This window comes from Cydia fagiglandana, chromosome 8 (genome assembly GCF_963556715.1).
Source record: "Cydia fagiglandana chromosome 8, ilCydFagi1.1, whole genome shotgun sequence".
NCBI lineage: Eukaryota > Metazoa > Arthropoda > Insecta > Lepidoptera > Tortricidae > Cydia > Cydia fagiglandana.
In genome coordinates, this window is record NC_085939.1 from 8,016,939 (window position 1) to 8,030,505 (window position 13,567).

General features: G+C 36.3%; 1 long non-coding RNA gene across 1 annotated transcript; it reads left to right on the plus strand.

Moving 5' to 3' along the window:
- Positions 1-2,083: 2,083 nt before the first annotated feature.
- On the plus strand, positions 2,084-10,997 carry LOC134666622 (uncharacterized). Its single transcript, XR_010098531.1, has 2 exons — positions 2,084-2,753; positions 4,157-10,997. It is a non-coding gene; the product is annotated as an uncharacterized LOC134666622 (long non-coding RNA).
- The last annotated feature ends 2,570 nt before the right edge of the window (positions 10,998-13,567 follow it).

A 13,567-nucleotide genomic window follows, 5' to 3' on the forward strand; every position in this document is an offset into this window, starting at 1 on the left:
GTATAATAATTTAATGCAGATTAAAAGATAACTAGTTAAAATGTTGTTATGACATGACAGACTAACTCAACATGAGTAAATATATCATTGTTGTATAAATGTATTCCGCTATAATAAGTATTTTGTATATTTTATTATTAATCTGCATGGCTGTGCGAAGTCACGTTCAGGTATAGTCTGTCCGTTTTTCTAAGATCAAGTACGCCATAGTAAATGTATGGCGAACTTGATCTTAGAAATAGGACTGGCTAATATACAGTCTGCAAAATTTACATGGTACACGAATCGGGTCAAAAATATTTGAACAGGCGGAGTCACAATAAATCCCCACTTTCAGTTCAGAATATTTTATATGTATATAGCCGGTCAAGCAAGTTTGTCAGTAGAAAAAGGTGCAAAATTAAAATTTTGTATAGGACCACAGCCGTTCGCGCGCTTACATTTTCTAAATTTGCCGCTCTTATAATATTTTAAACTTTCGCGTTTTGAACACATATTAACTCACATTATACGAAACGAAACTGATTTACGTCGGTAAATCAAGGTAATTGAATATAATTCGCGTTAGACCCGTCTATAATGTGAGTTAATATGTTTGCCGCTCTTTTCTACTGACGGAAATGGCTTGAGAGAGAACCTACATAAATGTGACAGTAGAGGGTGGATTCAAATGATCAATATTTTCAGATAATGTGTGTATTTGTTAAATTAATTCAGTGAAAGCATGATAGGAAAAATGTATCTACATATAGGAGACCGGGTATGATTATCTCACGGGTTATATCTCATGAATAGAACATATTCTAGATATCTTGCCAGGCATCCACTCAATTTCATATCTCTCTAATTGGGCAGCTTTTTTCCATAGTTCTCTGCGAATAGCATCTTGTGGGAATCTGAATGGAAAGTAATGTAAAATAACAATACCAAATTTGATTATTAATTTGAAATAACTAGGTGGTTTTTTTATAGCTCCATCTCGTGAAATAAAAAAGGAAAATACAAATCTGTAAGAAGGAATTTATTACTACATTTATAATTATATAGAAAATACCTAAACCAAACACAAGTTAATAAAATAGTCTACTTCATTTAGCATAACACCATCCCCATTATCCTCGCAATTTAAAAAGTCGTATGTTGTTATGAAAGTCGTATGCAGTTGTTACGTTTTAGCTTAGCACGGTAGTATTGAAAACAAATCATCATGTTTTTTCCAAATTCTACTGAAGTTAGCTGTTTACTACAAGTGAAAAGTAATTCCACTGTCCTTGGTATGAACTAAAATAACTTCTGCACCACTTCACGTCACATGAATATATTTTTAATTACAAAAAAACGTTGTTTTTATAAATCAATTTAGCCATTTGTCACTGACTGTCATCTCGGTCGTACTGAGATTGCCAATCGAGCAGTTTGTAAGTACCGCCTATCGCGGGGTAGTTTGCGTTGGGTCATAATTGAGCGGACAGAATACTTCCATGTATAGCATTTCGCTGCCTGGGACGTGCTAACGTAAGCCAACCTTTAAACTTTATTTTATTCTTCAACGAACATTATATAGTGTGTCCATTATAAGATTTATAAGACATGACAAGATCACTAGACGTCATGTTAAGATAGCAAATCGCGCCTTTCGGGTCTGAAAGAGTTAACGAATCGTATGCATTTGTTTTACCGCAACTGTGATATGTAGTAAATGTAGAGCTTGCGTAGGTTAGGACTAAAGGCTAAATAAGTTCAGGCATACCAAATTATATCCGATCATTATTATATTTTATACATTCCAAGCTTATCAACTTCATTAACGGGATATACTTATATTTATATAAGGTGCAAACAAATTAGTCACGGATATTTTTACAGCTGATAATACTCGGTTCTCGGAGTACATTTAAGTATGAAACATCATTGGTTTTGTTATGTTTTAGTGGAGAAAACTAGGAAACAAATTTGCTACGTTAAAACACCCTGTTAATAAGATAATTAAATGAGACCTCTTTAGACATTCTAGAACCTCTTTAAACTTGACGTGACGTGACATGACAGGGTACATAATAGGGGTGATTATTTTAAAAATTAATTATAATATTTTTTTTGTTCGCTAAAAAAAAAAGATATACAAAGCGTCCTTAATTACAGTTAAAAGTTGATTGTTTTAATATAATGTAGGTATTATCTCTTAAAATATCCGTGACTAATTTGTTAGCACCTTATATAATCACGTCTTGGTTTAAGCTCATTTTATATATACACTAGCACTCTCCAGACATTGAGCGTCCAGACACGTATCGTGCACCTGCGCGGCCGTGTAACTATAATATGAATACATTAACCTTTTGGACGCCGATGACCGATATATCCGCATCACAGGTACAACGCCAAAGACCGCTTAATAGGTCAAAGACCACAGAGCAACATACCTACGTGCATATGCATAAAGTTCAATTTCAGCTTTGAAACTGACGTAGCGTCCGAGTGACTGCTTTTGTATTTGACACGGCGTCGAAAAGGTTAATAGACACTGTACAGATGGATATTATTTTGTCTGGCACGCTCAATGTCTGTAGATATAAGCCGACCTTGATACCGTCTTTAGATTATTGCGTCATACTGCTATCGTTCCCTTTTTTACCTTGACTGTCTCCTGATGGATCCTTTGGATCCTTTATTCATACACCGACACCCAATAACGTGTACCATTGTTCCTGACATAGCTACAGAAGCTGAAACGAAACGTATTTGTCAGTAGCGTGCCTAGGGTTTTGGAGTAGGGCAAGCCGAAAGATATGTTTTCGTAATAACTGTCCAATCTTCACTCTTCGGGGTCAAATGCATCTGCTAGCGTGACGAGGCGAGCTAATCATAGCGCACGTCTGCTACGGAATGAATAATGTCATTTTGTATTTTGTTTGACAAATAGCTCGAGCTTGGTTTGTCGCTTTGAACATGTTTTTCTAGAACGCCGTCATATTTTGATAGCAACGATACAAGTTCCAAAAAATTGCCCCTATTTAATGAAGTGTTTGACTCATCGTGTCCTCTAAAAGGAAGTTCTTGCTGTGCTAAATGGCACACAATATCGACTAACCTCTGAAAAACACTACGATTGTTGTCAACACGCATGTTATGTTTTGATATTTCTTCTGATAATTGTCGCGACAAAGAGGCCTCGATCCTTTGTTTCCCAAAATTGCTAAAAGAAATCACTGCACACATATGTTTACCGGAATTCATGTGCCTCTTTATTGGTCCAGATAAATTATTTAAATCGTTATAGCCAGAAGTATTCCAAACGTTAATATCGTGTGAAAAAAATATGCAACACCAGCAATACATCTTATTTGTATGGGAACAACCAACAATCCAATGAGTTTTGTAGACGGCCCTACAGAAATTTCTCTTACGTGACTGACTTGACTGAGAAATACACAAGTCGGGTGTTGGTTTTGCCGCGGAAATTAGGTCCCGTTTTTCGACAAAGGTCAAAGACTTTACCTTGTTTTGGTTGACTAAAACGTGGACGCATTTCAAACCGTCACAAGGAACCACTTCTTGATCCATTGTTAACACTTATTAAACTAAGCGCCACAACAATGAACAAATTCACATTCACTATTTAATCAAATTCACTTAAACAAACTTTCGTTACTTTCGACTCGACCACTGACTCGGCTCAACTAAATAATAATACACTTGAAGTAAACGCGAACGCGCGCTGTGCGAACTTATGCAGCTAACTTCACACAAAATCCAAGCATAAATCGTCTTATAAAATTGCTATACATACCAACAAATAGTTACATCGTTCTTTGACGGTTTGTAGGCTGATAGTGCCCAGAGCGGGACGAAAAAGCAAGCACGGTTGCAAGCCAACGAGTGCGAGTTCGAGCAGGATAGCTAGAACATCCTCCGCCTGATTTAGTTCGCGCGGACGAGGCGCCACGCCGCGGCATAATTTTGCAACACGCTCGTGCCGCGGTTCGAGGCCGCTGTGGCTTGAATTTAATAATACGGGTTCGTTTGGCGCGCGATTTTCAAAATAATCTTTATTGATCTTATCACTACGTAATTTCGGTAAGGCAATTAGTTGCCTTAGGGCAAGCCCGGCTTTTGGGCTTCTATGGAAGTCCCGCCACTGGTATTTGTATTCTAGAACCATCGTCTAATAGTTAACTGTCATTTCGTAAATCTTATAAAGCAAGGACTCTAAGCACGAAGAATCTCGTATATTGACCCGACTGTTCCTATCTCTATCGCACGCGCATATTTATATTGCCGCTCCGCTCGTAGTGTCATTGACTGCCGCCATTATGGGCGCCGCACAGTGTCATTGACCGCCGGCATCATGGGCGGAACAGCAATATAATTACGCGCGTGCGATAGAGATAGGAACAGGTGTACGAAACGAGGGTTATCTCTGCTTAGCGTCCCTGCTTTAGCAAAGACATAAGTTTTACTAATAATTAAGAGGACATTAGTTATTATATAGATACGTATTGTAGTTTTAACTGTAATCAGGGGCCGATTGCATAACAAACTACAACTAATATTACAAGCGGAACTCCTTATTTAATAAGTGAAATTAGAAAAGGAGTTCCGCTTGTAATATTAGTTGTAGTTTGTTATGCAATCGGCCCCAGGTGTCTTGAGTGTGGTAATCAACTAATCAGAATTAAGTTCCTTGACAAGCAATAAAACGTGTATGGTTGTCAGGAAGTACAAATACAAAATACGTTCAAATGTGGCATTCCATTAGAGAAGAATCCGTATGCTATAAGGACCTATTTATCAGAAATTTCAGATAAAAAGGTAGGTAGGTACTTTATGCACTTGAAGCATAACGACCCTTCTTTTGTGATGGAAAACCACAAATTAACTCATACTTTCGCATGGTATATAATAGTTTAACATTTTATACTACTTCGTATTCAGCTAATTATGTACTATGTATTCATTGTACGGTAACAGACTTTAATTGTAGGTCCATTTAGGGTTCAAACTAATTTGGTTGTCAATACTAACGGTATGAAATGTCTAATGTAAAGTGAACCCTAAATGGCTCAACAACTTAAAGTTCGTGACTGTACCTAGGTATAACCTTGTAAGGCCCACCATACAAAGTTTCCCTATTTTTAATTTGGACCTTGTTGTAGTGATATTAGGGTGACTTTCGTTTGTTTTAGAAAACAGTGAAATAAACGAAATGCAGTTTTTGAAAAGTTCGAATTAGATTAAAACAAAGTGTATATTATAATGCATATTGGGCATTACGATGATAATACGATGTAACTTGTAAGTCAGTTTTACTCGTCGGAGTGTAAAATCATATCTTCCGCCAAAAGTCTTCCTTATTAATGATTCCTTTCGCAACTAAAACTTTCCATTTGGATCAACTAACGATAAAGTTTAGTAATTTATTTCTCGCAATTTTTAAATTGGCTGCTTATTTGTAAGGCTTATATTTCATACATCCTATGCTATGAATGAATGAATGAATGATTTTATCTGTGTGTAATGATGCCATTACAGCGTATAAGCGAGCGAGCAGCAAGCTATTGGCAGGCGTGGCTCACTCCGCGATTTCGTCGCTTTAATTGCTACAGGTAGCTAAAAGTATATCCGTTCCATCCCAATTTTGGGGAAAGCCATAAGCCGCGCGTGGCGCTGTCGCCACCTAGCGGCCATATCTGTTCTGATCGTAACAGACGCGTTTTGTTAGAGAGTGAGTCTTCTGTACCTAGTACTATTATTTATTCTGTGCTATTGTCTAGAATTTATAAAGCCTAAGGAAAATTCGTACCTCGACTGTTATGGCTGAAGTAGATGGTTCCGTATATTGTGCGGTGAATCTGACTGTCAAAAGTCGATGTTTGGCAATCTCGTTGCCACAAAACTAGGGAGTGCTCCCGGTACTGGTTTTCTATACAAACACAGTACCGGAACCGGGAATTCCCGGTTCTCGCCGTACAAGCTCAGTACCGGGAGCATTCCCCACACAAAACATGTGGCGACTGTACAGCGCCATCTACAGCTGTGAACGTTGGATAACTTTTCTGTATAGAGTTGTTCACTAACTCTTTGTTATTATTCTATTATGCTCCTATCATGCTACCCTTAAAACTGAATTTCCCGCTCAAAACAATATTTTTGTACTTACCTTGCTAAAATATGAGATATAAGCTTTAGGAAGTAAGCATTTTAAAAGTTGGATTCTTGTAGATATGTATTAAGTAATTAGTTCAATTGGTGCATATGTTTTAATTGGTGTCCAGGAGAAAAAAAAGGTTATTTGTACTCGTCAATGTGCAATGAAATTTAAAAATATTAATGTTAGTATTAGTCACATGCTCTATCAGAGGCCCATTTCTCGAACTATATTAGACTAATATTATTAGTCCACGAACTGTCAAATTGTATGGGTTGCCATGACAACACACTAATAATATTAGTCCACGAACTGTCAAATTGTATGGGTTGCCATGACATCACACTAATAATATTAGACTAATATCTTTCGAGAAATGGGCCCCAGCATCTAGTGGTATCTGTATCTTTGAGATAGTTAAAAGATGGCTCTGTACTTTAATACAAGTGTTTGCTTTCATTGTGGTTTTATCCGTGTCACAGGCATCGCCAAGATCTTCGAATTTATTAAAAAAATCTGTGAAATTAACTTTCCGATAAAACGTTTATTAAGTAGCGCCATCTACAACAATGATGACTATGATAAGGCAAAGTAGCTTTATAAAGAGGATAACACTCTTTATTGTATTACTTTTCTCTGATTTCTGACTTTTTTTAACCTTTTGGCCGCCGGACCTAGTCCGCAAAGACGCTCACTCACACGCCAGAGTAAATTTTAAGTAAACAACTAATAAAAAGTTTAGGGATTGCAAATTGTGATATCGATATTTACAATTTATGGTAAAAATCTTCTCAATTTGGCTTTGTTCTCAACCAACTTTAATTTATTTCGAGAATGCCAAAACTTAACATATTTTTTACACACGACAATGTTAAAAATAAAGGTCTTTATCATTAAAAACAACCACTAAACAATATCGATTCATGACGTAATATCACCGCACTAGGCTCTACGAGAAGTCTTGTATACATGACAACGGCGCGCATGGACTGCCCGCAGTGCGGACCGACAAGGACCGTTTCCACGCGGATTAAGTAATAATAGTCTCTAGGTCAACGGCGTAAGCGCTTGTCGGTACGTAAACTTTATAAGCGTTAGGTTAGAGCCGCGCATCGTGTGTCGATAACATAAATATACCGGAACTGCGTTGGGGAAAATGGCACGTGGGTTGAATTGTCAATGAGTGAACAACAATAATATTGGAAAAGGGTGGGGATCAGAAATGTTCGGGAATGCATGTTTCACATTCGACATGTTCCTTAGAAGAGCTTGTCAGTTCCCGTATTACACCCTCCCTACCATAATAATTTTTCGTCAATTTCAAATACATAGGTAACATTCTCATAGTTAGGCGACACTGACTAGTCCGAGCGTCCGCCTGTAGGTACCATTCTTGTGCGAAGCGGTCACTGCAGGGTATCACTCCCCACTATACTGCAAAACGTAATTCAAGACCAAAAAAAGTACGACAATGTTGCCATTGCAATAATTTGTTTGTAAAATAGTAAATTCCTTTTGATAAATAATCACGCTCAGATAATTTATTGCTTAGTAATTTTACTACTACTATTTAATAAAGTACTTTTATTTATTTATTTGTACATAAATACAAGACGCGCTAGTAAAAAGTGGCAACATTTCTTACTTTTTTTGGTCTTGAATTACGTTTTGCAGTATACACTATCATCTCAAAATGAATCATTTGTTCTGCAAATAGACCACAAGGACAGATTTACTTGTCTGACTCTACTATGGACAGCTGAACAAGTTCCCTGAACTCCAGCTATAGTTATGCCTGTCTCTCTCTCGTTTCACGTATTCTAGTTACTAGTTATCACCAATTGGCATTTAACAGGTGTTAAAATGCTTAAATAAAACCAGATTGGCCACTTGATATTTAATTTGAATATTCTCTAGAGATGCACCGGATATTCGGTTACTATCCGGTATCCGGCCTATCCGGCCAGTATTATAATATCCGGCCGGATACCGGATAGTACCATTGCTTGATTTCGGAGTAAACGAATTGGATTTAAGAAACAGTCACGGTCATAATCGTACTTGTTTATTATTTTAAAACAATTTAGAGATTTCACTGACTTCGAACTCATTTCGAACCTAGAAATGTGTCCGCGCGAACGTTCACTTAGAAACAGGTCAAAACTGCAGAATGCGCACCTGAAAAACCGAAATGTAGGTGCAGCTCCGCTGGCCGAATATTCGGCGGCCGGATACCAGATATTCGGCCGATGGTCAGGCCGAATATCCGGTATCCGGCCAAACAACTATCCGTTGCACCTCTAATATTCTCATATCGAGTTAACATTCCCATCCCTAGCTGTCTTGTATACAAGACAACGGCGACGAGGAACATGAAAAACGTTGAAAACTGGAGCAATTTTTTTGATTGCCTTATTATAAAAGAATGGATTTATTTATCTGCTTTGAATGCAATTATTTTAAAAATCAAAGACCCAAAAATATTAACACGAGTGTAAAAAATACTACAATTGATGTTTTTTCTCATTTACGGAGCGGTTGAATTTGTGTCTTGTATACAAGACAGCGGCGCCAGTGTATCGTTCTATCGTTGTCTTGTATACATGCCAACGGCGGTCAAAGGGTTAAACGTTATGTATGAATCATTAGTTGAATATTAGTGCAGATAAAAAAAAAAATTGATCGTGAAATTAAATACAGACGTTTTAATTGTAACAATGTAACTTTTGTAAAGGATTAAATTTATTTGAATATTATTAGCATAGCTTAGGTTCGAAATTATCTCATTAAAAATAAATAATCAAAAATCTACTAATTATGCGAGAGTGAAGTTCCGAAATATCTAATCAATTTACGATTGTATTTAATCGTAGCCAGAATACATATTAATTTAAAAACGGTCAATCCATGATCGGTCCGATCAAGAATCGAAACGGACCATTCCATGAAACGGGAAAATACGAAGGAAAATAATTAGTATCTGGGGGTCGATTTTTGAATTTCGATCGATCGATTTCGTCACTCGAAAATCGGTGGAAAACGACGAAATGCTAATTTTTGAAATACGAGCGATCGAATTTTGGAATCTATTGGTATTGACCACTCGATTTCAATTCTATTAGTAGAATTTAAATGTCTAGTGGTGGAGATATTATTTAACAAAATACACGAAATCGAGTGGTCGAATTTCAAAAATCGGCCCCCTGCTATTGTTCTGTCCCCGTGTCATGAAGTGCTACATTTATGCATGTTTTTGTCGATACCAAAACCAACGACGGAGAGTAATTTATTTGAGGCCAAAGTTTCTGTTATAAAATATATATTTGTGTGCTTCTGCCAATTTCGTAAACGTAATGCGCACAAAAAAGGCAAAAGTACAGTCAGCAGCAGAAATTGCTAAGCGGGCGAGTTGTTCAAAAATACCTTGACGCGCGCGCTCTTATTCTCTTAACAATAAAGTCGCGTCAAGATCATTTTGAACACCTTGCCCGCTTAGCAACTATTGCTGCTGACAGTGCTTACTTTACAGGCTTTTGTTTGCGTTGCGTTTATAATGATTACTTTAGATGTTGGCATGGGTGGCGGATTTTCAAGGTACGTTAATGAACTAATGACTGAATAAAACGTGCGTTTTACAAGAGTAGACCATAATTTGTATATTTTAAATCCCGAGAGCTAAGTAAAATATTTCTATTTACTATGTATGTTACTTTGTTCACACGTAACCTCGCGGATTATTGTTATTATGCCAATGTGTACATTATTTATTGTTAATAGCTATTTTATTGCATTTTGGGCATTGACATATATCTAAGGACTGGCCTTACACTAAAAATGGTACTAGGTCAGCGGTGTCTCGCACGAATTCGAGCCAATCGTGCAGACTAACGCTACCAATCGCGCGCGTGTTGCGAGCTTATCAACTAATCGCGCGCGTGATGTAAACTCATCAACCAATCGCGTTCTTCTGGCCCCATTCTTATTACCCGTAAGGCCAGTCCTTAGGTATCTACGTCAATGATTTTGGGATATGTCAAGCCATAAAGAGGTAGTCATTGTTACGGATTGCAATTATGTGATGGTTGGATGTGATAAGGTGAAAACAATACATTATATACAATTTAAGTAGCTTTACGTGTTATGTTTATTCATATTGTACATCATTTTTCAGAATGTCTATGGATGGACCCATCGCAAAAGTCGCACAACCGTTTTCTATTATATTAGGTGGTTCATACTGGATGCGATTCGCACGTCGCTCCGATGTGCGACCGGGATGTTGCTATAATACGCGCATAGCGTTGTTTCGTTCAAACATCGGTGCGACGTGCGAATCGCATCCAGTGTGACAACCGCCTTAAATAGTCACTATAGTTCGTTTTTTTTAGCATTAGAAAGAACTTGAAAGAAGGTAAGCGATCTTGGCATGTCTTTTAATTGAAAAACGCTTTTTAAAAATCAATAACAATTACTTATGAAAGCAGAAGAATATAAATGATCGTATTAGATTCGTAATTGTTACATATTTGCCGTAACTTATTTTTAAAAGGTGTTTTTCAATTAAAAGACACATCAAGATTGTTTACCTAATTTCTAATGCTAAAAAAAACGAAGTATATTTGTACAAATCAGTACATTTTGAAAATTGCTTGGGTGTAGTAAATTATATTTTGGACAGGTTTGCGTGTAACCAAAACATAATTTATGTAAGACTAGATATAAATAACGATAATGTGTAGATGTATTTTTATACATGCTAAGCTGTATTTTACTACGTAGAGTATCTAAGGCAAACTTTGTTATTTTGTAAGACATTCATACCATCATACCAATAAAAGTATAAACATATTGATAGTTGTTTTATTTTATTATATAATCATGACGCAAAAACACCATTATAGTACATTTACGCATCTAATAACACGATAAAACATAAATTAAATAAAAAATTATAAAATAAAAACGAATGTATAATCCTCAGAGATTCTAACATATGGCTACAAAATAAGTACATTTGTTTAAGTATTAAATACTAAATACAATATTAGGACGGACATGTTACAAGGACGGTACCATTATATCGTTGGATTATACGATTTAATAAGTATAGCTGGTCAAGCAAATCTTCTCAGTAAAAAAGGCACGAAATTCTAATTTTCTATGGGACGATATCCCTTCGCGCATACATTTTTCAAATTTGCCGCCTTTTTCTACTGACAAGATCTGCTTGACCAAGTATAGCAATCTTAATACTAACAGATACATTTATTAATAATACTAGGACACTTAACAATAGTCTGAAACGGAATGTTTTAAAAATATAACCGAATGTATGATAATACTCAAGAGATTATAACATATGGCTACAAAATAAGTACATTTGTTTAAGTATAAAATACTAAATTAAATATTCGGACGGACGTGTTTCAAGGACGGTACCATTATATCATTGGATTATACGATTAAATAAGTATAGCTGGTCAAGCAAATCTTGTCAATAAAAAAAGGGGCGAAATTGAAATTTTCTATGGGACGATATCCCTTCGCGCATACATTTTTCAAATTTGCCGCCTTTTTCTACTGACAAGATCTACTTGACCAAGTATGTATAGCAATCTTAATACTAACAGATACACTTCTGAATAATACTAGGTAGGTATGTATATGACACTTAACAATAGTCTGAAACGGAATGTTTTAATAATATAAACGAATGTATGATAATACTCAAGAGATTATAACATATGGCTACAAAATAAGTACATTTGTTTAAGTATAAAATACTAAATTAAATATTTGGACGGACGTGTTGCAAGGACGGTAGCATTATATCACTGCATTATACCATTAAATAAGTAGCAATCTTAATACTAACAGATTTACGTAAGTATAATACTAAGTACGTATGTAGGTATATGACACTTAACATTATGAACACCAAACGGCGCATCCATTTGCCGTGCCACTGACGCCACGGGGGTAAAATTTAATTTTGTGAGTAAATAATGCCAACCTAAAAGTGGGGTGTTTTTCAGTAGATTTTCATCAAAAAACGATCGACGTCAAATGCCGTCTTTGGCGTCGTTGTCACGATTTTGCGCTGACGTCAATTGCCGTCTGTGGCGTTCGTAAGGTTAACAATAGTCTGAAACGGAATGTTATAAATTAAGAGGAAATGGGACAACCGGTTCTATAAATGTAATCCCCATTTTCCTTTCTGTATATTAACATTATGGAAAATATTTGTATATTAATTCGCCCCTTCGGTAGATTAATTTTTTTGATTATTAAGAATTAGGAGCCAAACATTTTTTTAAACTCCTAACTCTTATAATAATTTTATTATAAGAGGAGAAACGGTCGTCTACTACCGTCTTAAGAACTTAAAATAGTTCTTTCTCACCGTTGCCGTTGAACGGCCATACTACTGGAGTCAGTTACGGATCGCTGCCATATATGACCCAAAAATTTTTTATTAAGCTATGAGCTTCATCACATATGATCTCTGAGTAATTCTAAGCATTTCTAGCCTCGGAGGCGATAAGAAGCGTGCGTCTAGTCGAGGAGGGCGGGGTACAAAGATGGCCGAAACCCGTCATCATTAAAAAAAATCTGTTCTGGTCTTGGTGGCTACTAGGGCAAGTTTGGTATTATTTTCGTATAAACCGAAGACGTAGAATTCATTGCTGATATTTGTTTTATTCAGTTTCATAGTAATTTTGCAAGAAAAACGTAAAAAGATAAAAATTTGGGATGGAGGTTTTTGCTTTGAGAGCTAATAACTTTTGTATAGTGGCCAAAAATATCATATAAAAAATACTATAATAAAGCGTAATTCATGCAGATTCTAAACATATACACGTTGAGTAATATCCTACTGCCAAAAGATGGTGAATAAATTATTAAATGACCGCAGCGCGGGTAGTTGGACTCTCGCTAGGCGGCGTTTATCTTACAAAATGGTCGAGTACGAGTATCTACGTAGGTAACTATGCTTACTTTGTTAGATTTTATGATGACGAATAAAATTCTTTCTGTATATTTAATGTTCGCAGTTTCCAGTACACAGACATAATTCTGGTATAGGTTAAAAAAATAGACACAGGTATCCCCATGTCTAAAGAGGAGGGCGGCTCGCTTAACAAATAAGATCATGTACAACCGCAATTTCAGGTTGGGTTAGGTTAGGTTCGTTAGTTACCTTTTATGCCTCAGAGCAGAAAATAGAAGCCCCGCGGGGCTTCGTTGGTTTGTCACCAAGTCATACTTGCATAACCTATATTAGTATAACAAATATACATAGCTGTTATGATTTCTAAATGTAAGCTCTCCGCATAATAGTTATTTGTTTTACAAGGGGAAAAGTTGTTGTTTAACCGCTAGTGCTAATATTGATACCCGATCAAGCGAGAGACCAAG